The sequence below is a fragment of the Manis javanica genome, chromosome 14 (genome assembly GCF_040802235.1).
Source record: "Manis javanica isolate MJ-LG chromosome 14, MJ_LKY, whole genome shotgun sequence".
Classification (NCBI taxonomy): Eukaryota; Metazoa; Chordata; class Mammalia; order Pholidota; family Manidae; genus Manis; species Manis javanica.
The window spans coordinates 75,219,166-75,244,124 of record NC_133169.1 but is presented as its reverse complement, the minus strand read 5'-3'; the positions used below and the strand labels follow the sequence as shown (position 1 = coordinate 75,244,124).

Sequence of the window (24,959 nt, the reverse complement as noted above, 5' to 3'; positions counted from 1 at the left end):
TTCTCTCCCTTCTTATTCCTCCTCCTCCCTTCTTCATATGTTGTGTGTTTTGTTCTGTGCTCTTTTTAGGGGTGCTCCCATCTAGAGCAGTCCCTGTAGGATGCCCTGTAGAGGTGGTTTGTGGGAAGCAAATTCCCTCAGCTTTTGCTTGTCTGGGAATTGTTTGATCCCACCATCATATTTAAATGATAGTCGTGCTGGATACAGTATCCTTGGTTCAAGGCCCTTCTGTTTCATTGCATTAAGTATATCATGCCATTCTCTTCTGGCCTGTAGGGTTTCTGTTGAGAAGTCTGATGTTAGCCTGATTGGTTTTCCTTTATAGGTGACCTTTTTCTCTCTAGCTGCCTTTAAAACTCTTTCCTTGTCCTTGATCCTTGCCATTTTAATTATTATGTGTCTTGATGTTGTCCTCCTTGGATCCTTTCTGTTGGGGGTTCTGTATAATTCCATGGTCTGTTCGATTATTTCCTCCCCCAGTTTGGGGAAGTTTTCAGCAATTATTTCTTCAAAGACCCTTTCTATCCCTTTTCCTCTTTCTTCCTCTTCTGGTATCCCTATAATACGAATGTTTTTCCTTTTGTATTGGTCACATATTTCTCTTAGTGTTGTTTCATTCCTGGAGATCCTTTTATCTCTCTCTATGTCAGCTTCTATACGTTCCTGTTCTCTGGCTTCTATTCCTTCAATGGCCTCTTGCATCTTATCCATTCTGCTTATAAATCCTTCCAGGGATTGTTTCACTTCTGTGATCTCTTTCCTGACATCTGTGATCTCCTTCCGGACTTCATCCCACTGCTCTTGCATTTTTCTCTGCATCTCATCCCACTGCTCTTGCATTTTTCTCTGCATCTCATCCCATTGCTCTTGCATTTTTTTCTGCATCTCTGTCAGCATGTTCATGATTTTTATTTTGAATTCTTTTTCAGGAGGACTAGTTAGGTCTGTCTCCTTCTCAGGTGTTGTCTCTGTGATCTTTGTCTGCCTGTAGTTTTGCCTTTTCATGGTGATAGAGATAGTCTGCAGAGCTGGTACAAGTGACCGCTGGAAGAGCTTCCCTTCTTGTTGGTTTGTAGCCTTTTCCTGGGAGAATAGCGACCTCTAGTGGCTTGTGCTGGGCAGCTGTGCGCAGACAGGGCTTCTGCTTCCTGCCCAGTTGCTTTGGGGTTTATCTCCACTGTTGCTGTGGGCTTGGCCTGGCTGGGGCTGTTCCTCCAAAATGGTGGAGCCCCGTTAGAGGGGGAGCAGCCAGGAGACTATTTATCTCCGTAAGGGGCCTCTGTGCTCCCTGCTGCCCAGGGGGTTAGAGTGCCCAGAGATCCCCAGATTCCCTGCTTCTGGTCTAAGTGACCTGTCCTGCCCCTTTAAGATTTCCAAAAAGCACTCTCCAAACCAAAACAACAACAGCAACAATGAGAGAGGGAACAGAAAGGAAAAAAAAAAGAAAAAACACGCGATTTTTTTTTTTTTTCCTCAGGTGCCGGTCCCAGGCACCCGCGCACTGGTCCTGCTGCCCTGTCTCCCTAGCACCAGGGTCCCTGTCCTTTCAAGGCTTCCAAAAAGCACCCACCCACCGGTCCCGCAGGGAAGGAACGCTCAGTATTCTTTGTCCTCAGGCACTGGTCCCACGCACCCGCTCACCAGTCCTGCCGCCCTGCCTCCCTAGCACCGGGGTCCCTGTCCCTTCAAGGCTTCCAAAAAGCACTTGGCAAAAAGAGAGAAAAAAAAGGGGAAAAACGCGCGATTTCTTCCGTCCTCAGGTGCTGGTCTCAGGCACCCACCCACCGGTCCCACAGGGAAAAATGCGGGATATTCTTTGTCCTCAGGTGCCGGTCCCAGGCACCCGCTCACCAGTCCCGCCGCCCTGCCTCCCTAGCACCGGGGTCCCTGTCCCTTTTAGGCTTCCAAAAAGCACTCGCAGAAAAGAGAAAAAAAAAAGGGGAAAAACGCGCGATTTCCTCTGTCCTCAAGTGCCGGTCTCAGGCACCCGCCCACCGGTCCCGCAGGGAAAAACGGGGGATATTCTTTGTCCTCAGGCGCCGGTCCCAGCCACCCGCTCACCAGTCCCGCCACCGTGCCTCCCTAGCACTGGGGTCCCCGTCCCTTCAAGGCTTCCAAAAAGCGCTTGCCATAAAGAGAAAAAAAAAAGGGGGAAAAACGCGCGACCTCCTCCGTCCTCAGGCACCGGTCTCAGGCACCCGCCCCCAGGTCTCGCAGGGAGAAACGCGGGATATTCTTTGTCCTCCGGCGCTGTTCCCAGGCACCTCCTCACCGGTCCCGCCACCTGCCTCCCCAGCAACGGGGGCCCGTCCCTCTAAGGCTTCCAAAAAGCGCTCGCCAAAAAAAAAAACTGCTCCGGTTTCTCTCCACCCGCCGGGAGCCGGGGGGAGGGGCGCTCGGGTCCCGCCGGGCTGGGGCTTGTATCTTACCCCCTTCACAAGGCGCTGGGTTCTTGCAGGTGTGGATGTGGTCTGGATGTTGTCCTGTGTCCTGTGGTCTCTATTTTAGGAAGATTTTTCTTTGTTATATTTTCATAGCTCTATGTGTTTTTGGGAGGAGATTTCCACTGCTCTACTCACGCCGCCATCTTGGCTCCCGCCTCTGAAGGTACACTTTTGAATCTGTTTATGAGAAAGCTGGTACTTTATTTATACTGCTGTGCAATTTTTGAAACTGGGTCACATCAGAGCCAAGAAGCAGGAAGACAGAAAATCAGTAGGTATTTGTTCCACCCTCCAGAGGTCCCAACAGGGAAGTTCCCCTCCCTTAGCATTCCACTGGGAGAGGAAAATGGAAGCTCCATGCTGGAACTCTCCTGGACTGGGCCTCATGCTTCTCTCCCCTCAGCTTATTTTTATCTTTCACTGTAATGACCCAGAGCTGTGAGTGATAGATGAGTTCCGTGAATCCTTCTAGTGAATTATCAAAATGCAAGGAGGTCTTGCGGAATCTCTAAATTTGAAATTGGTGTCCAAGGTGTGGACAACTGGTGAGGGTGGTCTTGCAAGTTGTTCCCTAACTTCACATTCTATGTTCCCTAATTGGATATGTTAAAGTGGGAGCAGGCCAGAGACGGGGCTGTCTTTGAATATAGTTTATGAAACTATGCAGGCCTCCTCAAAACTCGGGCACAGTCCCAGAACCAGGGAAGAGGGTGTAATTGAACAGCCCTCGCCGGGAATCCTGATATGCTCCTGGCTTTAAAACTCCTTCCATTGGGAATTCTTGATATTGTCTACATAAGTAACAAAACAGAAGATAACAGGGAGTTGGACAGAGTTCCAGAGTTGATTGCTTTATCACTGACCTGCTTAAAAGCATTCCCTGGCCTACTATTACCTAAGTAATAAATCAGATAAGCCCCACATTCTACATTCTCTGCAATCTAACCCCAAACCAGGTTTATTTTCTGCTGCTTCCTCCCACACTACCCTAGCAGGTCCTCACCCAGTACTCTGATTGAATGGCTTAGGGAGGGGCTCTGGCATCAGTATATTTTTTAAAACCTCTCAAATGATTCTACTATTGATCTAGAATAGATAAGCTCCTAAGGTTTTATTTTCTAGCCAAATAAGATTACTATTTATTATATAAATGTAAGATAACATGCATTTTTACCTCTGGAAATCCAAACGTTCTTGAAGGTCCACTCAAATGACAAATTATCCAGGAAGCCTTCCCTGGTCACACTAGACAGAATCAATGACTGCTTCCCTGGGTTCCTATAGTGTTTTATTCTCATCACTCCACAGAACTCTTCACATTCTGCATAGTACTACACCTAGGAAGCTGCCATGGGAGAAAAGTATGGTCCAAACATTGGCTCCTTAAATTCCCCAGTGATTTTAGTGAAGTCAATTTTCAGTTCTCAAAGCTTTAAATATTCCATCTATAAAATCTGAAAATAGATGTTGGTCATCTTACAGTACCATTAAAAGGTTGAATCAAAGCAGTTCTGTGCTCTTCAAACTTCTGCATGTTATACTACATCGACAGTGTTATTTTGAAAGCTTGGAGGATGCTTATGGCCAGAGGTGACAGGCTGTGGGCTCCCTCTATTCCTGGCTTTGCCCAACTGCTCCAAAGTTAATAAGGTTGGTGTCTTGACCTACCTTCACCCAGTCAAGAAATACTCATTAGCTGCCCACTGAAATCATATGGAAAGCACTGAAAACTACTGAGGCTTGGATATCACTTCCAGAGACTATGACTTAATTTGTCTGGAGCATAGCTGGAGCATGTATCGGGCATCCTTAAAGCTCCCCAGGTGATTCTCAAGTGCATCCAAGGTTGAGGACCACCCATCATAAAAAAGTTTAGATCAGAAACATCACTGAGTAAATTTCTAGGTTTTAAATCTCTTGACAGTGGAGACTATGTATTGTTCATTTCTATAGAACATTGCCCAATCCCCAATCCTTACCAACATTATTCTTTCAAGACAAGAGATAAGCAATGAGGATTTTTGGAATTCAATCTAATTCAATAGAGAAATACAATTTTAAAGGTCAGCACAAGTTGTGGATGTCACCAGAGAAATCATTTCCAAAGTGGTCAGACATAACCTGAATGGGCTCAGGACCCTTAGAACTCCATTCCCACACCCCACCTACCTCTTCTATACATGGTGTCATCTCCCAGGCTGAGTAAAGCAGACCCATATTGCCATATCATCAGGATGTCACTGTTGTTTCTCAACCCTACAATAGAAAGTAAAATAATAAAACAAATGTTAAAGAGAGCAAAATGTCCAGATAGCCAGGAATATTTTCAGTCTAGTTCTCTAAATGCAAGAAAATTAAGCATCTTCACACCTAAAGAATGAATACTTCTGAACTCAATTGTGTTTTTAGGTTTCATGGTAAACAGGATGCTCTCTTATGGAATTTGCCTCCAATGTTTGGAAATCTTGAAATAGAAAGAAAAGGGACTCCTCAGTGATTCCAATCCTGATTACTAAAATCATTTCATGTAAGGGACCCTTCTTTATTCATTCATCAAAAACGCTAAACCTCATTAATTAATTCCATTTATATTTAAAACATCCTAAATATATTGCCACAGAGTATTTTCATGTAAGATAACATGCTCAACTAACCACTGGCCAATCTCACCAAGGACAATAGAGAGGCTACTGATCTCAAATGAAGCACTCCATCTCTGTTTAAAAGTTTGAAATGCATATGGGCAGGTCATATAAAAAAGTCTCAGATACTTTAAAATATGTAAACCACTGCCTCGCTCCCCCACCCCCACACAAACCTGTTATTGTGCCGTGTAGTTCAGTAGCTGGAACACTTGGGTCCGAACGCTAAATGTGCCATGCAAACATGCTTCTGTGCCTTGGTTTCCATACCTGTAAGTGCTGTATAATGGGAGGGGGGTGGTAGTGATGGCATAACATTACTAATGCCTTTTCAGCCCTGATTATGAGTTCATGAAACTTTTAGAGTAAATGAAAGGAAAATCAGCATTTGGTGTGCTTGCTTCCAGAAATTAATCATGAGAATAAAGAACATACCTAATACTAGTTGAGCAAAAACACTTTTGGGGAAGTACTTGTAATACCCAAAGGCAGGCATCAGAACAGGGCCTGGTAAAGCACTACTTCCAAGAAGTGGGTGTTCCAGAAACAATAGGATTCTCCTCAGATTCCAACTCATAAGCTCTTATTGCTGTTTTTCTCTGAGCACTGCTGGGATTTGTCCTTTCTCTACCCAATGGTTTTTTTTTTTGTACTAGTGAAAACTGGCCCCAGTGGTAAAAAATGCCCAGCATATCCCGGTCTGACAACTAACCTCTCACCTCCAGAGCCCAAGAGCAACTAAGAGTCTCTGTGTCCCAATTACAAATGACCAGAAGAGAGAGTCCGACTGGTCTGGTTTGGATCAGCTGTCCACCCATAACATTCAGGCCCCATGGTTCTCAATGGGAGGCCCCAAGGGCTGTGAGCTACAGGGATTTGGGCAAAAAGTACCAAGAGTTGTCTATTTCCAACTTTTGGCTGCTGGACCTTTCACCTACTATCTCCATCTCTGCAATAACCTTACAACACAGGATTTCATTCACATTTTGATGCTCAGAGAATTTGAGTGACTTACCCAAGACCACATGGCGAGTGGCAGTTTTGGAGTCTATGTACTTTCCACTAAAAGATATGTATCCTTGGTGGAACTTACACAGTTTGGTTGTATTTGCTATATATTCTGGTTAAAAAAAGACAGTTACTTGATAGTTTTGTTTGGGCATTCTAGGCCTTATAAACATTATTAATTACATGATTATTTTAATTAAAAATTTTTATTAAAAAACAATTTTTTTAAATAAGAAGCAATGGTACTATTTTAAAAAGCTGATAGGTTCCTTTCCTTAGCATTCTTTCTAGGAACCAACAAAGGTTCTGTGTTCAGGAAGAACAATAAAAGCTTCAGACATCTAATACTGCGATGTGCCAGGCAGAGGGCTAAATGCTTTACCCGCACATCTCACTGGGTCCTCAAAACAAGCCAGTGATGGAGGCATGTTACCCAGATGAAACAGCTGCATTACCCAGATGAAACAGCTGAAGCTGGGAGAGGCTAGTAACTTGCTCAGGTCTCACATTACATAGTGGCTGACCTAGGATTTGAACTCAAGTTCACTTGACTCCAAGTTCTAACCACTAGGCTTTGCAGCTTCCCAACCTGGGGTCCATAAGTGTATGAGGATGACATTTGAGTGTCTTAATATATACTAATACAGATGTATTTCAAATCTCACTTTCTTTTACATCTGTCTCTTTCAAATGTCATGTATGCAAATATGTCAAATATGACAGCATATATTAAATCTACAGCAAATACTTGGCACATATTCAAAACACCAGAAAAAACATTTTGCCAGAAGTTTTCCATCCAATTCTTATTGGCAGTCTGTTATGTACCAATTTTTTGTAGACAGACTAGAGTCAACTGATTTTTTTTTTTACAAGACAGTAATCTGATTTCCTATGAAAATGTTTACAGATGTTTCAAAGGAAACAAATCTACTTTCTCACTCTTTGTTTGATAAGAAAAGGGAGTGAAGTCTGTCAATTGTCAGCAGATGTACCCAGTTTCCTCTGGAACAAATTATAAAGGACTGTAGCCCAGCCTTAATCCTGCTTCAGAGGCATTTTGATCTCTTCCTGGTTTCCCTCTTCAGTAATCCCTCGAGACATAAAAATTTCTGTAAGAGAAAAGAAAGACAACAAATAAATGAACACTTTAAAGGCAACCTAATTTCACTTTTCTCATATTTAAAGAAAGAGAAATGTAAAATATTTCACGCATCTGTGTTTTAAATTAAGGAAAAACCATTAAACTGGCATGTATTTAGTAAGTATAATTGATAAGAAATTTTATAGAACAGCTCTGTTAAGGTAAAAATCAGAGAGAAGAGAAAAGAAAATGAGGGGAGAGAAAATCAAAGATGACAATAGAGAATAAAGAAAGCATAACGAAAAAGAAAAATTACACTTACAAACATTTAGAGATACATTAAAGTAGAAAAGAAATAAATAGGGATAGAGTATTAGAGGCAAATTAAAAGAGAGAGGAGAGTACAGAGGGAAAAAGGACCGATATTCATCTGGCTCAACTCAGTTACTCAGAATGTGGTCAGAGGAGCATGAAACTTGCCTGGAGCACCTGTGGAAACACAGACTGTTGGATCCACTGGACATATGGAGTCAGATTCTGTAACTGAAATAACCTCCTCAGTTAGTTCTCAGGCACATTAACGTTTAAGAACCACCACCTGAGGTTAATAGGAGACGAACCTGTGGTGCCAATTTGCAACTGCAGAGTTTCCCTAAGCCCAAAGTCCAAACTCTGGTAATTTCAATAATACTCTGTATCTTAAATAGGGATAAACACTCTGATTTGTAAAAATAGCAGAAGTATATGAACTCAGAACACAAATATTTCACTCCTACCTAATTTGAGAGCATCTCTTTTCATCATTTTTCACAGAGGGAGAATCCCACTTCCTGGCAGGACAATGCTGAATGCTAAATTTCACCTTTACAATAAGATTGTTTATTTTCTAATCACAACAGAGAACTTCCGTGAACTTACTGAATCACGTGTGGAATTTTATGAAGCACCTTTATTTTTATGAATAAAATGTGCGTAAGGTTTTCAGATTCTGTTATTGGCTCTCCCCAAAATCAAGAACCACTTGTTAAAGTTAATACTAAGATTTGGGGGGGGGTGTTGAGATGACTTTTTTTTTAGGTAATTACAATAAAATGCACAAATCTTAGGGTGCAACTCAAATTGTGACATGTGGGTACACTTGTCTTGCCAATGGGTTTCAGCCCTGGACAAGTTCACTATGGATTCAATGAGACCGAGGAATGACAATGGAACATTCTTAGGGTGAAAGGGTTTATTACCAGTTTGTTCTCCCAGCAACAAAGCAATAGAATTATGTCTGCATCCAACAGTTTGTGGGTCTATAATCCTCCTTCTCTCTGCCTCCACCTGGAGCACTGAGTAGAGCTCTTTGTATAGAGACTCAGTCAATAAAAGCTTATTGCCTATGGGTGTGGAAACATTAGCCCAGCAGCAGGCCAGTTACATCATCAAGTGGTTTAGGTTCAGGTGAGGATCCTGGCCACAGGAGCTTCAATTTTCCCCACAATACTCATGTAACCACCACCCAGATCAAGACACCAAACATTCTTACTAATTTTTTCCCCTTCACCTATTTTAAAAAGTCACGTTGCATTTTTACAACTATAGTTGTGAAGACTGTCTCAGTTAATCCAATTGTTTTCTCTGGCCACTTAGCCAAAATTTTACTCTTCATGCCTCTAGCAGGCAGTATTCCTAAAAATCAAACTTTGATACATGGTAGATATGGAAATCTAAATCTGAAATCAGACAATTTTGCCAGTTTGATTAATCTTCAGTTTGCTTCCCCCTGTGGGGAAGTTGGGGTTTCTATGGCCAGGATCCTCACTGAACTGAAACAACCTGATGATGTAACTGACCTGTTGCTAGGCTACCACTTCCACACCTTTAGGCAATATGCTATTATTGTGCTATATAGAGAGTTCGGCCCAGTGCTCCAGGCGAAGGTAGGGACGTTAGTGTTCAACCTCCTGCCGGGAGAACAAGCCGGGTAATAAACCCTTTCACCCCAAAGAACATTTGCTGTCATTTTCTTTGGTCACATTGAATCCATAGCAAACTTGCCCAGGGCTGAACCCCATTGGCAAGACAGCCCCATGTTCCATGTAGCTCCAGTGTTAGCTCATGTCCACAATTTTTTGCTTATGTAAAGAGTTCAAACTCTTTCACTTCATGTACGCATGTTTACATCACTGTCTAGAATATTCTTTTATTTGACACTGAAGGAAATGAGCATTTTTTAAACCCTCAAACTCCAGTGGCTCAAATCCCACGCTACAAAGCCAGCCAATTTTAAGTATGTTTAAAGTTCACAGATTTTCCATTCTTAATACAGATTCAAAAAAGGAAATTTCACCAATTGTAAATAGCATCATTTATCAAGTTTATTGCTCCAGCACTTCTGACTTCAGAATTTACCCGGCTGAATGACTTTTACAGGGTTTCATTCTTCTGGCAAAAATTCACTTTTAAAACCTGTGGCCCAAGATGAGGGTGCAAGATATCCCAACCTGCACACATTTGCTCTGCAAATTTATTTAAGCTGTGAAACAGTATATGGCAGAACCAATCCCTTGTTTTCTTTACGAACCACTCTCCCTTACCCCTTAGTTATGAGAAATACAGCAAATCGTATATTCCAGCCACCCTAAAAATTACCCAGAGTCTTACAAAAATTAGAAATCAGTTCATATTTCATGCTCCCAGGGAACATCCAATTAATCACACAAACAAAAGGATTTTTACTGTGCCTACCATACTGTGCAACCAACACCTGCTTGCTCCTAACTTCCTTGTCACCCTCTACAGACCCAAGTTATGTTTTAGAATTGGCCTTAGCATAATACATATTCTAATAATAAAAGATAGTGTAATCAGCCCAGTACATGCTTCGCGTGTCTTTTATTTGCAATGACCACGACAGTACTTATTTATAGTCAGCCTTTTAACAATGGAGAAAACATATAGTTACTACTGGTATAAGCAGTTTCAAAATACTTGATCTCCTTTTCTTCTCCCAGCAAAATGAAACTTGACCAACACTTCGGGTCAACACTTGAAATCAACATTTCATTTCTGGGGGTGTCTTCATTGTCTCAGGGACCATGTTCAGGTTAATGATTTGACCTCAGGACTTACAGCCTTTGGGAGCCCCAAGAATATGACTATATACTACATCTGACTTTTCTATTCTAAAACCCAAAATTACAGCTGTAGCAGAGGATAGGTTCTCATCATGCTAAGTCAAATTTGCATGGCCTTCCAGAAAATGGGAGAAAAAAATGTGTTAACCAGTCTTTCAAATGCTGGTATGCAAACTGGTACCTGATCAGCTCCATCGGTTCCTGGTGATCCCCACCCCCACCCCCCACCGTGAAGATTACATTTCAGTAGTTCTGAAGGAAGCCTTAACAATCTGGATTTTTAGAACAGTTCTCAGTGGCACTAACAGGCAGCAAGTCTGGGAACCAACTGAACTACACGACCCTTAAGAGCCTTCAAAATTCTCTGATTCTCTAAACTCTCATCTTTATCCTTCACAAACACTGAACAGATCACAGAAATACACCTTCCAGAAGAAATGACTGCTGGGCTCCCACTTCCACGCCCACAGTGCAGTCAGGTGGGAGGGTGCCACCTGGATGTTTGTGGCACTCTGCGTCTTCCCTGCCTCCGCAGCCCTGGCCTATCCCTCAGGAACAGAAAGCTTGGAAATTACATTTTCCAGACTTCCAACCAGTGGGGCTCCAGCTCAATTCTGTTACTGTCAGGCAGTTATGCAAAATTTGGAGGAATGAGTAAGTGAAGGAGCCCTATCTCCCCAATAGCAGTTCCTGGCAGGTGTGTGGACAGGGGCGGGGGATAAGGTGGCTCCGGTGTTTGCCAGCAATTTCCAGGAGCTGAAGATAACCAAGACCTCTGGTGGTGGCTTTCCTGAAATTTCCTGAAAGTAACCTTTCTAACCCATGCCCCTCCCCATTCCCCACCCATGCAACGGCTGTGTTTGTCCCTTATTCTGTATCAAATCTCTTCCTCCCTGCAGTGGGTACTGCTTTCTTGACATGACTGTATCAGTCATGGTTACACCCATTAACCTGCAGACCTTCTTGGAGTTGAACATATTAACCCAGGAATTTGCACTCAGCACTCACAAGAGTTACAACACAGCACAGCAAAGACAGAATCTCCTAGAAAAATGCACAATAATAAAAAATAACAAATCCCAAAGCTCCAGTGGGAGAGTACACATGAATCAAATCACTGAAAATTTGCATGTTCCCTAGTGTTAACTACAAGAGCAAAGATGGCAAGTCTTTCCCACAGAGGGCTGGTGCTTTCCATATTTATAAAGTACAAAAGGTTGGCTAGCTCCATCCTGACACAAAGTGAACCCTAATACTACACCTCATCCTTCACACGGAGCACCACAGAGTTCTTCTCTCTTATGGGAGTCCGGGGCAACTTTCAAGAAAGGTTTGACTCAAACAACACTGGAAATCTGAGCATCTACAAATTCTAAGTTTTTCAAGAGTTTGCAAAAAAATTTACTTTAGCACTGGTTAACTTTAGAAATGCTAAATGATGTCAGATGTAAATATATGGATTTTTCCATTTCACTGGTCAGAGTTAATATATTTTATGTTTTCCAAAGCAACCCACAGTTTCAAAAGAAGGGAGAGAACCTGAAAAATGAAATCATTCAGACCAACACCATCCAATAGAACTTTCTGTAATGATGGAAATGTTCTATATTTGTGTTGTCCAATATAGTAGCCCCTAATCACATGTCACTTCAGAGCACATAAAATACGGCTAGTGAAACTGAGAAAAATAAGCATTTAATTCTATATCATTTTAATCAATTTAAATTTAAGTTTGAATAGTCATCTGTGGCTACTATATTGGAGAGGACAGATTTTTCAAACCTATGTGACATAGGTCTGACAGATATAAAAATTATATGATATTTAATTGAATACATTTATGAAAGGAATAAAATTGCATCAAAGTGTAAAGTCCTTTATATAGTCAATAATAAACTGGTTGCTATAGAAACTCCATATGAATTGTACTTAAACCTGTACATGTCTTCTCAATTTTAAAACAAATTGGATCTTAATTAAACAAGTAGTAGAGGAGAATATTCTTATAAGCTCTTCAAACAAAGCTGATAAACAGCAAGCCCCCTGCACTCTACTTCATCAGCCAATTGATTTCCTGCATCTTCTGGGGGCAAAGGGGAAACTCTATTCTAGGTTGGATATATATATCTTCATACTTTTTTCTATGCACTTAGAAACACATTTGTATATAGATACACTATCATCTATACAGACTAAATGTGAGTGTATTTTATTGCTCTCAATATGCTTGCATATATACCTCATTCTTTTTTACGGCTGTGTAACATTCCTAGGTCTGGATTTCCTATAGCCTATTTGACCATTTTGATCTTTCTTCCTTTGATAGAATCTTAGCTTGTTTATAGCTTTTCTTCTATTACAAACAATATCACAATAAGCATTCTTTTATGTGAGTCCTTATGTATATTTTAAATTTTAAATTTCAACTAAATTTCCCTCTACATTGACTATATAATTCATTTCACCATTGCCTCCCCTCATATTATCAAAGAGCTTTTGTTTTTTGGCAATTTCATGAACCAAAAGAGAATCTTATTTAAATTTTTGTATCTCTATTTACTATTGAGTTTAAGCAACTTTCCATATACTAACTAAATTTCATCCTCTGTGAATTGACTCTTTATGTAATTCATATCATTTTTTTAAATCAGGAAAACACATACTAAAATATAGCAAGACCAGGGCTGAATTATTTTTCCCTGAATATACAGTGCCTTGTACATAGATCTCCATAAATAATTATTGAATGAATGAATAAAGCAGCCAGCATCATGAAAATCTCTCTCTCTCAAAGGATAAATTGAGTCCATATTGTTTTTAACCTAAGTTCCATATTTCAGAATATCAAGGATAGAAAAGTAAATGACACATTTATATCACTATTTATAGACTCCATTATTTTGCTAGACAAATACATTTTTAAATCAGATTAGTCATTCCATAAGCCCCAGAAATATTTCTGATGGAACTTTTACTCTAATTTGAAGTGACCTCTTTTCTAGACCTCAATCTCTCTAATGTCTCCACAGCAAAATTAGAATGATATTTTAATTGCTGGACTTTTCCTATTTTATAGTGTTGACTGCCACAGCTAATCAACTAAGACAACACAGGCTCATTTGTGTCACAGATGCTCCCAGAATGTCTCCACTTTGGCCTTACCAGCATTTGCTCTTCTGGCAAGAGTACCATGTGGATATCCTTCTTCCCTGCTTCAACCCCCATAGCATCAATGAGGGGGACTCCAATCCCAGCCCAGGTGGGTTTAGAACCAAAGACTGCTTCCACCCCTGTGCTTCTCCATCCTATCCTAACCAAATAAATAAACAAAGCCCTTTTTTGGCTTGAAACCATTTGAATTAGGGTTTTGGTCACTTGCAATGGAAAGAATCCTAACACACTTGGAAGGAGGGTTTTTTTGCAGGATCACTCTGAATTATCTAATACTCAGATTACCTTAGCTTTACTCTGCCTCTCTGCTTGGTTATAGACATTCCTGTGGCTGACAACAGCATCATTTGTATGTGAAACACTTTCTCCATCTGATAGTCTCTCATGGAAACACTTGCACAGAAGCTATATAGAGCAAATGCTATTATCCTTGTTTTATTAATGAGAAAAATGGAGACACAGAAAAGCAAATGATGTTCAAGGTCTGGGACAATATCCAAGACTTCCAACTCAATGCCGTTTTTGGACCCTGTACATTTCCCAAGTGATGCTAAAAGTGAAGTGGTGCGAAAGACCCAAGACACTGTGGATGGTGGTCTGATGATGCCATTCTGGACCCTTCCTGGCCTCACGGCATAAAAATCTGCTTTTGCTTTGTTTGACATGAAGTCCTTTTGCTGTTGAGTATGAAAACTCCCTCTCCCCTAGTAAATGCACACAACAGAGACCATCACCCATCACGGTTGGTGCTGATCCCACAGACGATGGCCTCTCACCAATCATAGTCACCAATCAGGGTCATGGTCCGTAGTACCAAAGACTCAGTGAAAAAGACACCGGAGGCTGACGCCCACCTCATTCCCCAGAGCAGTCAGAAGTCCCTGCGGGCCTCTGGCAGCCGCACAGGGTTAGCGGTGTGGGTGGTGGGGAAGTTAGGAACAAGGTCTGAAGTTAGACAAACTGGTGCCTGACTGTGGGCTTTGTCACTGCTTAGTTTTGTGTCCACCAGTATGGCATTTATGCTATTTTATTCTTACTGCCTCTTCTGAGTTGGCTCAACCCTCCTAGATTCTGCTGAGCAGCAGGAATGAGAGCCATCGAAGCACTTGCTCCAGCCTGAGACAACCTACTAAGAGCCCCAGGAAAATGAGTCCCTGCCATATCTCTGTTCCACCCAGCTTCCCTCCGGCAGTGAGGACAATCGTGTTAACTACACAGTTTGCTATCATCTTGATTTGCACTGGAGTTAGAGGAGCGAGCAGTGTGGCCTGCACCACACCCAGAGGCTCTCCCACCTACAGGCTCTCTGTGGGCATCACAGACCCTCCCAGACTCCTCCCACACTGGGAGAAACTAAGGGGAAGAAAATGAGCACGGCTTAAAACACCACGGGTATAGTCTGTGCTTTTTTCTTTATTAGAAAGTCATGTGATTGGATGGGGGGTGGGGTGCCACTGCCAGGCATCTGCGCGGGGTAGGAACAGGCCTTTTCTTTGGGTGCTTTACCTTGTCTGCCCAAACGTCAGCTGGGTCACAGGGAAGCATTCCACAGCCCTCCTCATTTTGTTCATTTCTCCACGTGGTCCTGGAGGAGCAAGCACCTTTCAGTGGCTTTGCTCGTTCACATAGCCCACACCACTCCCATAACCCCGCTGCTACCTCCTCCTCCTTCCCTCCATACAGTGACTTTCCCTACTCATGAATATCACCCGCGCAAAAACCTGTCCTCCCTGAACTTCGGCTTCGCCATCTACAAAATGGCGATGTGGGAGAAAATCGTGCTTAAGTGGAAAGCTATGCACATCTAGAGGCTGTCCATCCAGGGAGCTATTTTACAACTCTGTAAGTCATACATAACTGACAGCAATGCAAAATAGATTTCGTCTGTAAACATGCAAATTCTGTTCAGTTAAACAGAAGTTCCATGAACTTCCTTCACTCTACTGTGGAATAATTGTTTTGCCTCCATGTTTACATTCACCTCAATAGCTCTGATCTACACATGTGTTTGTTCTCGGGAATTTCTTCTGAATCAGTTGGAACATCTGCCTGGTTTTCTCACTGATTAATAAGTAGGATAAAACCTTTCACGTATGCTCTTTTTTATATCCATATGATAGCCATGATTTTACCCTTTTTGGAACTTATTTTTAACAGAAGTAAGAACAAAACCTATCTCAGAGAGCTAAATTGATTATCTAGTACAGTTGGAAATATCAAAGACTTGTAGCCACTCTGTCAAAGAAGTAACATTTATAAAACTTGGTACACATTAAGCACTCAATAAATGTTATCTATTATTATTTCAAAAAAGAAGGGCAGTCACTTTTCAACCAATCCTTTTTTGCATTTAAATAAACCTTTAGATAAAAGACCCCTTCTTGGAATTGCTTAGATATACATATCAGAGAAAAATGGATCTTCTCTATAAAAATTATTAATAATGTTGGCTCCCAGCCTGGCACACCCAGGTCCAGCACTCTCCATCTTATGGAATAATGCCTTACTGAAGCTTTTTCTCATCTGGGAATTTTTCTCACAACACATAGCAATCAAAACATGGTAACAGACATTTTACAACTGGCAATAGGGAATGTGTGTGAAAATGGAAGTCATTATTTTTAAGTACAAAATTAAAATGTGCCTCCAAAAAAAAATAGCGAAGTTTAATTCTCTGGCTTCCAACACATCCATATATTATTGTTCCAAGGTACAACAACTGAACTGAAGCCTTAGCAATGATTTGTTCATGTTTTAAGGTGTACGCTTGCCACTAAAAATACATGTGCAGACATTTGTTATTGCTCATCACCAACTGCTGGCCTTTGTCCTATCAAGGACAGAGGTTCCTTTGGACAACCAGGGGACAGTGAACGATCTGAAAGTTTTTATCACGTATCTTTCTTTTCTTCCATAATAAAACCACCATGTATTGTGTTGAACGATTATTTTTCCCTGCAACTGGTGTAATTTCCTCTTATTTTTCTAAGTGTTAATATTTTCAAATAATATTTGAATTTCTGTCTTATTTCCCATTTATTGAAGACACTGTTGTGCGATCTTTAACTTGCATGGTAACCTTTGCCAAAGAAAACTTTACTGTAAGAATAACAGACATTGAAATGCTTAATACATAAGGTCCTAATATTACAAAAATTCCAAGGAGATTTTGTTTCTTTCTCACCTATTTTGCTATCCAACAAATGCATCCTACCTAAAAAAAAGTTTTATTTTCACCTTACTGATTTAGAAATTTTCTATTAACACGATTTGCTTCTCAACAATGATGTCTAGTCTTTATGATCAAATCTATTTTTAGCTTGTCAGTATAGGTGTTTGGGCCATAAGAGTAACCAGTAGATGGAATTGCCATAGGTTTAATTCAATTAAATGTTTTAAATGTCACAAGTACCCTGGTTACATTATGCAGTTACTCTAATCTTCCCGAATCAAATGTGCTGTGCACATTCCATTGATTGCGTCCCCGATTAGTCATTATTATGGCCTAGAAATGTCATCAAAAAGAAAATCAATTCAAGCATACCATTGATAGAACAGATATTCTGGAGCCAAGTGTAGTCTGGTGAAATTTAGTATAGTTGGAAACATCAAAGACTTGCAGTCACTCTGTCAGAGATTTTTAAGAACACTCCCAGTTCCACATTAAAGTGGTCTACTAGATGGCTTTTCCCTCACTCTTCTCTTTTAGATGTGATTCACGTACCCATTCCTAACAGAAAAGGCTCTACCAAAGCAGAGTATTTCAATAATACCCAGTGTTTGCAATGGACAATTCTAATGTACAGTTTGCTAATAAGCATAAATCTAACAGAAGTGCATGACTCCTTTGTGTATTCACTTCCTCATCATTCATACAGCGCATATTTGAAGTAACAATATATGAGAAGAAAGAGGTTAGTGTGAACTATGTTAATCAGAGAAAGCTTTTTGAGTAGACAAAATTAATATGCTTTACTCTTGTACTGCTCTGTATGTCTCTGAACATACAATGTTTAACTGGCTCTTGCACTAAACCACAATAGTATCTCATTCTCCTTGGTATTCTCAGTCCCTTACACCTGTCACAACCATAGTCCAAGTTCTCTCTGGCGTGAGTCACGCCAGCACATACTGCAAACTCCTCCTGGACTTCTGTATACTTGTTCCCTCTGCACCTAATTGTGCCAATGGCATGCCTTAGTTATTATCATTACTTATCATTAATTAATAATTATAACTTTTTCTTTTCATATCATTTATCTACAATTACTAATAATTATAATTTATTTGTTATGATTATTAAATGAATAAAAGTGGGGCAAGAAAAGTCGATGTGGTTCTTGTGAAATAAAATGTATGCTTCAGATAAAGTTGATACAAGGTCTTTTATCTTGAAAAGGAAAAAATTATCTTAAGTTCATTGTGGGCCTTAAGTTCACTTTTTTCTTGATAAGGAAAAAAATGACCTTAAGTTCATGAATATGAACAATGAGGACAAAATACATTTTTCTGCACTCAAATTACTTTGCATGTATATATGAGTTCTTGCTCCATTTAAAACAAGCCCTGATAATGGAAATGCATACCATGCATTATGGTATAGCTTAGATGAGGAAAGCTACGCAGAACGCCAATGAACACCCCATGGGTCAATATCAAAGATGAGTAAATGAATTTATGTGTCTATATGTCAGATTAAAATAAAATATTTAAGTTAAAAAAGATTCTTTTGGGTAATTCCCTGCTTTGACTTTTAATTAACTGACCGACTGTCAGTCCCCAATGGTTCAGATGAAAGGGTTCTACCGTAGGCAGTATTCAAAAAACTGTCAAATGAAAGACTCTGATTAAATGAGTCTAGAATATTGAAGATATGTGGACAGAGGAAGTTCGAGTGGTACAATGGCAGGGTCCTCGGGAGGAAGCTCAGCAAGGTTTCACTGTGATATTTCTGCCTTGTCCATATGCCTCACTCCAAGGTTTTTGCTAGGCTTGCTGGCCTCATTTTAAAGGAAAAAAAAATCAAAGATCATTTCCTTTCATTCTTGTCTTCCTCCTGGGGCATTATTTTTCCTGGCCTCATTTTTAAATTACTCGTTCATCAGCTTGAGCCATTTAGAGGAGCTTAACATTTTTTCTTAGTTATTTTCTTTTAAGTCAAAATAATGCCAAATGTCAACATAAGGCATGTCTGGATCCTGCATTAGGTAACGCATAGTGTATTTTTAACATTTTATATTACTTATTAAGAGGTAAAGATTCGGTTTTGCTCATTAGTCATCTTTCAAAAAATGTTCCATATACTTCTATTGATTTTTTTTATGAGTAATAATTCTTTCAACATTTCTTAACTGGAAATGTTTTAGAAAATTCCAGACCATAGCATCATATGGTAAGGTGTTTGTAAGACTGTGCCTTTTCATGGCTTCCTCTAAGGAAAAGAAAAATGCAGCAATAAGGCTTTGACAAAGATTAAATAGCTGAATTCAGATCATCTTTGACCTCATTATGAAGTTGGCTTTTCCAGACTACGCTGGAATCTATCACATACCTACTAAGCGCTCAGGGATGAGAGGTAACACCCTGCAAAGGCAACAGTGCAGAGAAGCCTGCCAAGATCCTTGATGTGTTTCATTCATTCCCATCTTCCTTACATTCACTGCTCAAAATCTCTTCCTTTAACTCGTGATTACTATGAGCCAGGCCTGGGGGATGCAAGTGAATCTCCCCCAAAACACTTGGAGGTTGACTCAGAAAGCCATACATAGGAACCCAATCTCTGTTTTAATGTCTGTCAAAGAGAGAGAAAAAGGTAGGCTGGACAGAGAGGACCTGCTCAGCCACATTCATTCACAACCACGATTTCTACATTTTTAAAGATGGGTATGCCTGTTTAGTTTGATGCTTTTTTACTTCTTCAAAAAATATTTGACTTATATTTCAGGTGTAGTGTGCATCGTGCCTGCTTTTATCTTTAACAAACCCATAGGAAGTGGATCAGCTCCTCTATTTAGGAAAACAGATAAATAATAGATATGTAGATAGCTACAGAGACAATTAGAAATAAAGATAGAAATACATAATTTGTTGTTTTTAAGTAGCACCTACCTAACACACAAAGTTAAACTGTGGGAGTATTCCAAACATTAGTAACACAGACATCATTAATCCTAACACATTGCTCTCCACAGACTATTAAAGTTCCCATGCTATCCAAAGCCTCTCAGAACATGAGACTTAAGTAACAACATTTTGATAACGATTTCCGTAAACCGAGTTTACGTTTCTGGATTAAAAGTTTACAGGGAGCAGCCTGCCATCTTTGTCTTCTACCCGTAGCTGTACTGAGCACCCCGGAGCAGCTGCCATGAGCCTGCCCCCCACTAGCTGAAGGGCAGCACGAGCTCCGAGAGCCTCTGCAACCCGCGGTCCCACTCAAGTCTGCTCGTCCAAAGGTGTTCTTCTTGTCTTTTCGTCTAGTTCAGATTGTCCACTCTTATCATACTCTGTTCTTCTCACAAACATGGAGGAGATTAATTTAACCCTAACCTTTGAGTACTTGTCATCCGCCACAGATCATTCACATTTCAAATGTGTCTACATTGTCTTTAACATGCCATGTCTACCTCGTTTTTTATGGTGAATTATAGAAGGTGGCATAAACAAAAACTCGGTAGGTCTGATGCTAACATGAACAGAACTTCCTCGGGTTATATTTGCCTGTGGCCCAATTGACAAATTGAAGGTGATGATGTATGTTCACAAGAATGCAGCTAGTGGTAACCGCATTCTCAGTGAAGCTTAATAAATGTTTTATAGTTTACAGAGTGCATAAGAAATATTCTTTTTTTGCTGCGAGCAAATAGCTAATAATGTTGTGTTCAATAGGATTTTCAGAAAAAGCCCACAACATAATCTCTGTCCTGTAATAAACAGACGAACATGCCCTTACGTGCACGTAGTGGTTTATTGACTGTACTTGGGTGGATGACGAGTCAGACCTGGGAAGTGTGTGCTGTGGCGTGTCCTGGGCTCTGGCACTTTCGGTTCTATTGGTCCCTAACTGCTGAGCAGCGTCCCAGCCACTGTGCCTGCAGCCAGCTACACAGCTTCCATGGCAGTTATTCAACTTCCAGCTTATATGAAATCAAGAGGGTCTCAGACTCAGTCAAACTGCAATTTTATTGGAATCTCCAGGATTTTCCACATGGGGTGGTTTGGGGACTTACATTCTGGGCAGCCTGGCATTTTAAAAAACCCAGAGAAGTCCTGCAGTAAGGAAGCCTGTTTCCTTTGATTAACCCAGCATTTCCCACACTTTCAAAAATAACAGAAAGTCCCTTAGAATGTCCTTTGCAAAACGCTCACTTGGAACCTTCTTATGCTACATGTGTGAGGGCAGTCTGTACACACACCCTCTTTTGGTGGGGTGGGTATAGAAAGAGAATACCATGGTATCCTCTCTCCCTCCCACATTCAACAAGCAGCTCCCCAGGAATCCTGAAGGTCTCCAGCGATATTTGCATATAAAAGGGAGTGCACAGAAGTTCCCCCAACAGCCAGCAAGCACTATGTAGCAGTGGCTATACAGCCTCTGGCTTACTGGCTTCCTGCCCTGCCAAGTGCCCTGGACCTCATTGTGCTGACTCCCTCAATACATGCTGTGTTTCCTATTTACTCAGAATCTTTAAGTGACTCGGTTTGTTTTTGAATTGTTGATCAAATACCATAAAATTATATTCAAAGACACCAATGCCTAAATAATCTACATAAAATTGGGTAAACTGCAGGTTAAATTAGTGGAAATTAAGGAATAATTAAATCAGGATTTTCTGCCTGACAAACATCACAGAGATTTAATCCCCTCATTTTACAGGTGAGGGAACAGAGGACACAGATGTCCAAAGAAACTGACTTGATCATTTTTAAGGACCAAGAACAATGCAAACTAGATGTGGACAAATCTAGTTTGCACATGGAATGGATTTTTAGTACCTCAAATATTAAAGCAGCCTAGCGTTGAGAAAAATCTTTAAAGCTGATCACTTATCAAACAATCACACAACTCTCCTTCAAATGTATTTATTTTAATTACATTGATATTTTATCTCCTTATAGTCTATATATGCACAGAAGTGTGTAATCTTGGTACACATATATGTCCAAAGATAGGTCTTCTGGTGTTTAGCAGCACAATTTCTTTTCAGATATCCTATCCTGATGAAGTGCACGTGTTAACCCAGATTATGAGTTTACTTTATGATTACAGAGCAATAGAAGATAGATAGCTAGACATACAAAGATTTGTCATTTGTAAATAGTAATGTTCATAGATAATTTTAGACTTTCTTAAATTTAAAACATGACATGGATTCCTAGCTTTATAATCTGCAAGTGGTTATAAAACGCCCAGTACTGCCTGTCAAAATATCAAGCCAGTTGCACCATGAACTCGCTGCAATAGTAACACAGCAGCTAAAACCGCAGGCCGCAAAGCAGGCCTCACCTCTAGTTCGCACACATTTCATTCAAACCTCTGGCTGCTCTGGGTTGGAGAATGAAAGGCATCAGAAGGTTGGGTTTTCAAGGATCAAACTTTCCACTGTCCTTTGAATCAGAGATTGCCTGTGAGTACAGAGCTTTGCATAAGCATTAGTCTTCTTCCTGTATCAAGTCAGCTATTTTCAGCTCAGCCTAGCAATCTTCGATTTCTTGGTTTGTAACTATGGCAATAAGACTAAATGGCATTCAGTAAAATTCATTTTACAAATTAGCTTGGGAGGTTGTCCATGACTATGACACAGGAGGAATGCAAAAATACTAGGAAACAAGACAGAAATTAATTCAGCTTTTATAATATTCATCAAAATGATCCTCAGAACTGTCTAGTGCCATATGGCAGTTTGTGAGTGACGTATGGTGACTTAAAAGAAAAACGATCAGGTAACTTCACTGAGCTTAGACCACCACACCTCTCCACTTGCCTGTCGACCATCATACAAGGTCCTTTGTCTGGGAATGCCTGTGTGTCTGTGGGCTGGCCAGGGTCTTTGATCTGGGACTTTTTATACTAAATAACAGTCAAATCAATTTCAAACACCTTCATTACAGTACACAGCTCATTATGTTCCAGAGAAATGTTTAGCTCCAAGCTGCAGGCCCGTTATAATGAGGACGGGAGTGCACCCCCGTAGACACTCTATGGAGTGGCTCCGTATTTCTAGGTGATGGAAAGATCATTGCTCTTCCAAGTGAAAAGCAGGCATTCATTTGCAGCCTTAAAAGACGGTTTCCTAAAGTCTTAACCCATTTGCCATAAAACACTGTTTTGTTTTGTTTTTTTAATTGAAGTGTAGTTGACAATAATATTAGATTAGTTTCAGGTGTACAACAAAGCGATTCAACATTTATGTACATTACAAAGTGATCACCGCCATAAATCTAGTTCCCATTTGTCACCATATGAAGTTGCTACGATATTTTTAACTCTTCTCCATGCTGAAGATTGCATCCTCCTGTCTTATTTGTTTTTGTAGCTGGAAGTTTGTGTCTCTTAATCCCTTTAAATTTGTCACACTGTTAATGCTTACCCTTTCTGCTGGTAACTTTTCGAAAGGGCATATATGTAGACATGGAAAAGAAGGAACTGGATAAATTTTTGTTTGCAAATCATTAATGAGTGACATAGATTGTACATAAATAAATATAAACATATATAATATACACAGAGAAATTTCCTTAACCATATTTTTTGGAATTTACTTTGCTGAGGCAGGAAAGTGAACATAACCCCTCATGGCCTCATTTCTGCTCTGTAATCTTTGTGCTTTTTCAATGCCTAAGTGACTACGTGTGAAATTTTGGGAATTGTACTTGAAATAAAAGTGACACAGTGTTGGCTACCAGTGTTTCTTCTCTTTGATTTAATTATAAATTCTTGCAAGAAGCCAGTAATAGGGAAATTACTTCACTGGACACACAAGGCATTATCAAAATTACCTGTGTTTCTCTGTTGCTCAAAATATAGACCAGTGGGATAGGAATTCTTTTTGCTGTTACTTTTGATTATCATAAATTAATTGTTTGTAATTCTAGATGGAACCAAACGCATACTAGCGTATAAATAATCACAATTGGTTTTCTTGCCAGCAAAATACAGTCGGCTTGGTATCTGAGCAAACACTAGTATAGCAGAGGAACTGCAATGTTTTTTAATAAAAGGATGGTTACAAAGATAAAACAGATTTTTAATGCAGCATAAGCAAGTGATAACGGTTTTCATGTTAACCTTGAAACTCTACTTGAGAATGGGATTCAGCAGTATTTTTAGCTAGCCATGTACATCTTAGAGGGATCCCTGGGAAACAAGCAGCCCTATGTGAAAGAAGCATTTGAACCATAGGTTATAATGTGGTAGGACAGCTAAGGTCTGGCACAGGGGCCCAGATTACTAAAAGCAATATATTATCTGCATAATTCAGGGTCAGCAAATGGATATGAAACAGACCAAAGGGAAACCTGAAATCAAGCCTTGTCCTTCAGCACATGTCATTAAAAGCCTTGGTTTCAAGTGGGCAGAGGTGAGAGTATCTAGAGAAGGAGAAAGCTCACTATTCAGCAAGGATACTGCTCCAAATTGGACTGTGCAAATTAGCTGGGCCCATAACTTATTTGCAAATGCTGAAAGTAAAGAGAAAATGGCAATGAACGTCCACAACAAGAAAAAATTTATTCATGAAATATCCTTCACATTAAGTAAGCACAATAGAGAAAAAAACCTAGGTTTATGGACAAATTTATTTCTCTTAAAATCAGGTTTATCTTATAAACATTACACAGTATGTTTGTAAAGTAAGACTTTTGCAAATAGAGTAACATTTGAGTCACTAAAATTCGTTTTATACCTAACACTTGCAGGTCAGGTATAAATGAAGGATACAAATGCTTCAATTCTGGGAACTTAAGATGGTTTAAAATAGCTGTTTTATATCTTGGCCTAAATGTTTCTATGAATGAAGAATCCAGTTGCTATGAATCAGTAAGAAATAACAGATATGTCTTGAAATCCAGACATGGACTTGTTTTTTAAACAGGCATTTATGACCTGTAATCAAGGTACAAATCAGTAAATAGCAAAGCTGTGAAGAATGTGAATTTGAAAGAGAGGAAAAGAATGTTAGTGTTCTAGAACACACATACACAAGGAGCTAAATACATGAAGATTCTTCTGTAATTATTATTGGAGATTATTACAAATAAATAAGAAATTAGTGTTCCTGCTTAATTAGTCAGTAGCACCTGCTCCATTAGACAACAGAAATGTTTGTAGTTTGGGGCGAAAGTGGAGACTTCTTAAATAAGTGTCAAAATGAACTGCCTGCTACAGCATAATCTGTGTAATCTTTCACAGAGCTTTAGAATCCTATAAACAAGAGGAAACTGCAAAAAGACAGGTCTTACCCTCACACATAGCTAGTGGAGATGTAAA

General features: G+C 40.1%; 1 long non-coding RNA gene across 1 annotated transcript in view; it reads left to right on the top strand.

The window, feature by feature from the left end:
- Positions 1–14,409, top strand: part of LOC108406251 (uncharacterized) — a 54,406-nt gene extending 39,997 nt beyond the window's left edge. The window contains exons 3-4 of the long non-coding RNA XR_012125062.1: positions 13,377–13,559; positions 13,791–14,409. This is a non-coding gene — a long non-coding RNA (uncharacterized lncRNA). The remainder of the gene's footprint in view (positions 1–13,376; positions 13,560–13,790) is intronic.
- The last annotated feature ends 10,550 nt before the right edge of the window (positions 14,410–24,959 follow it).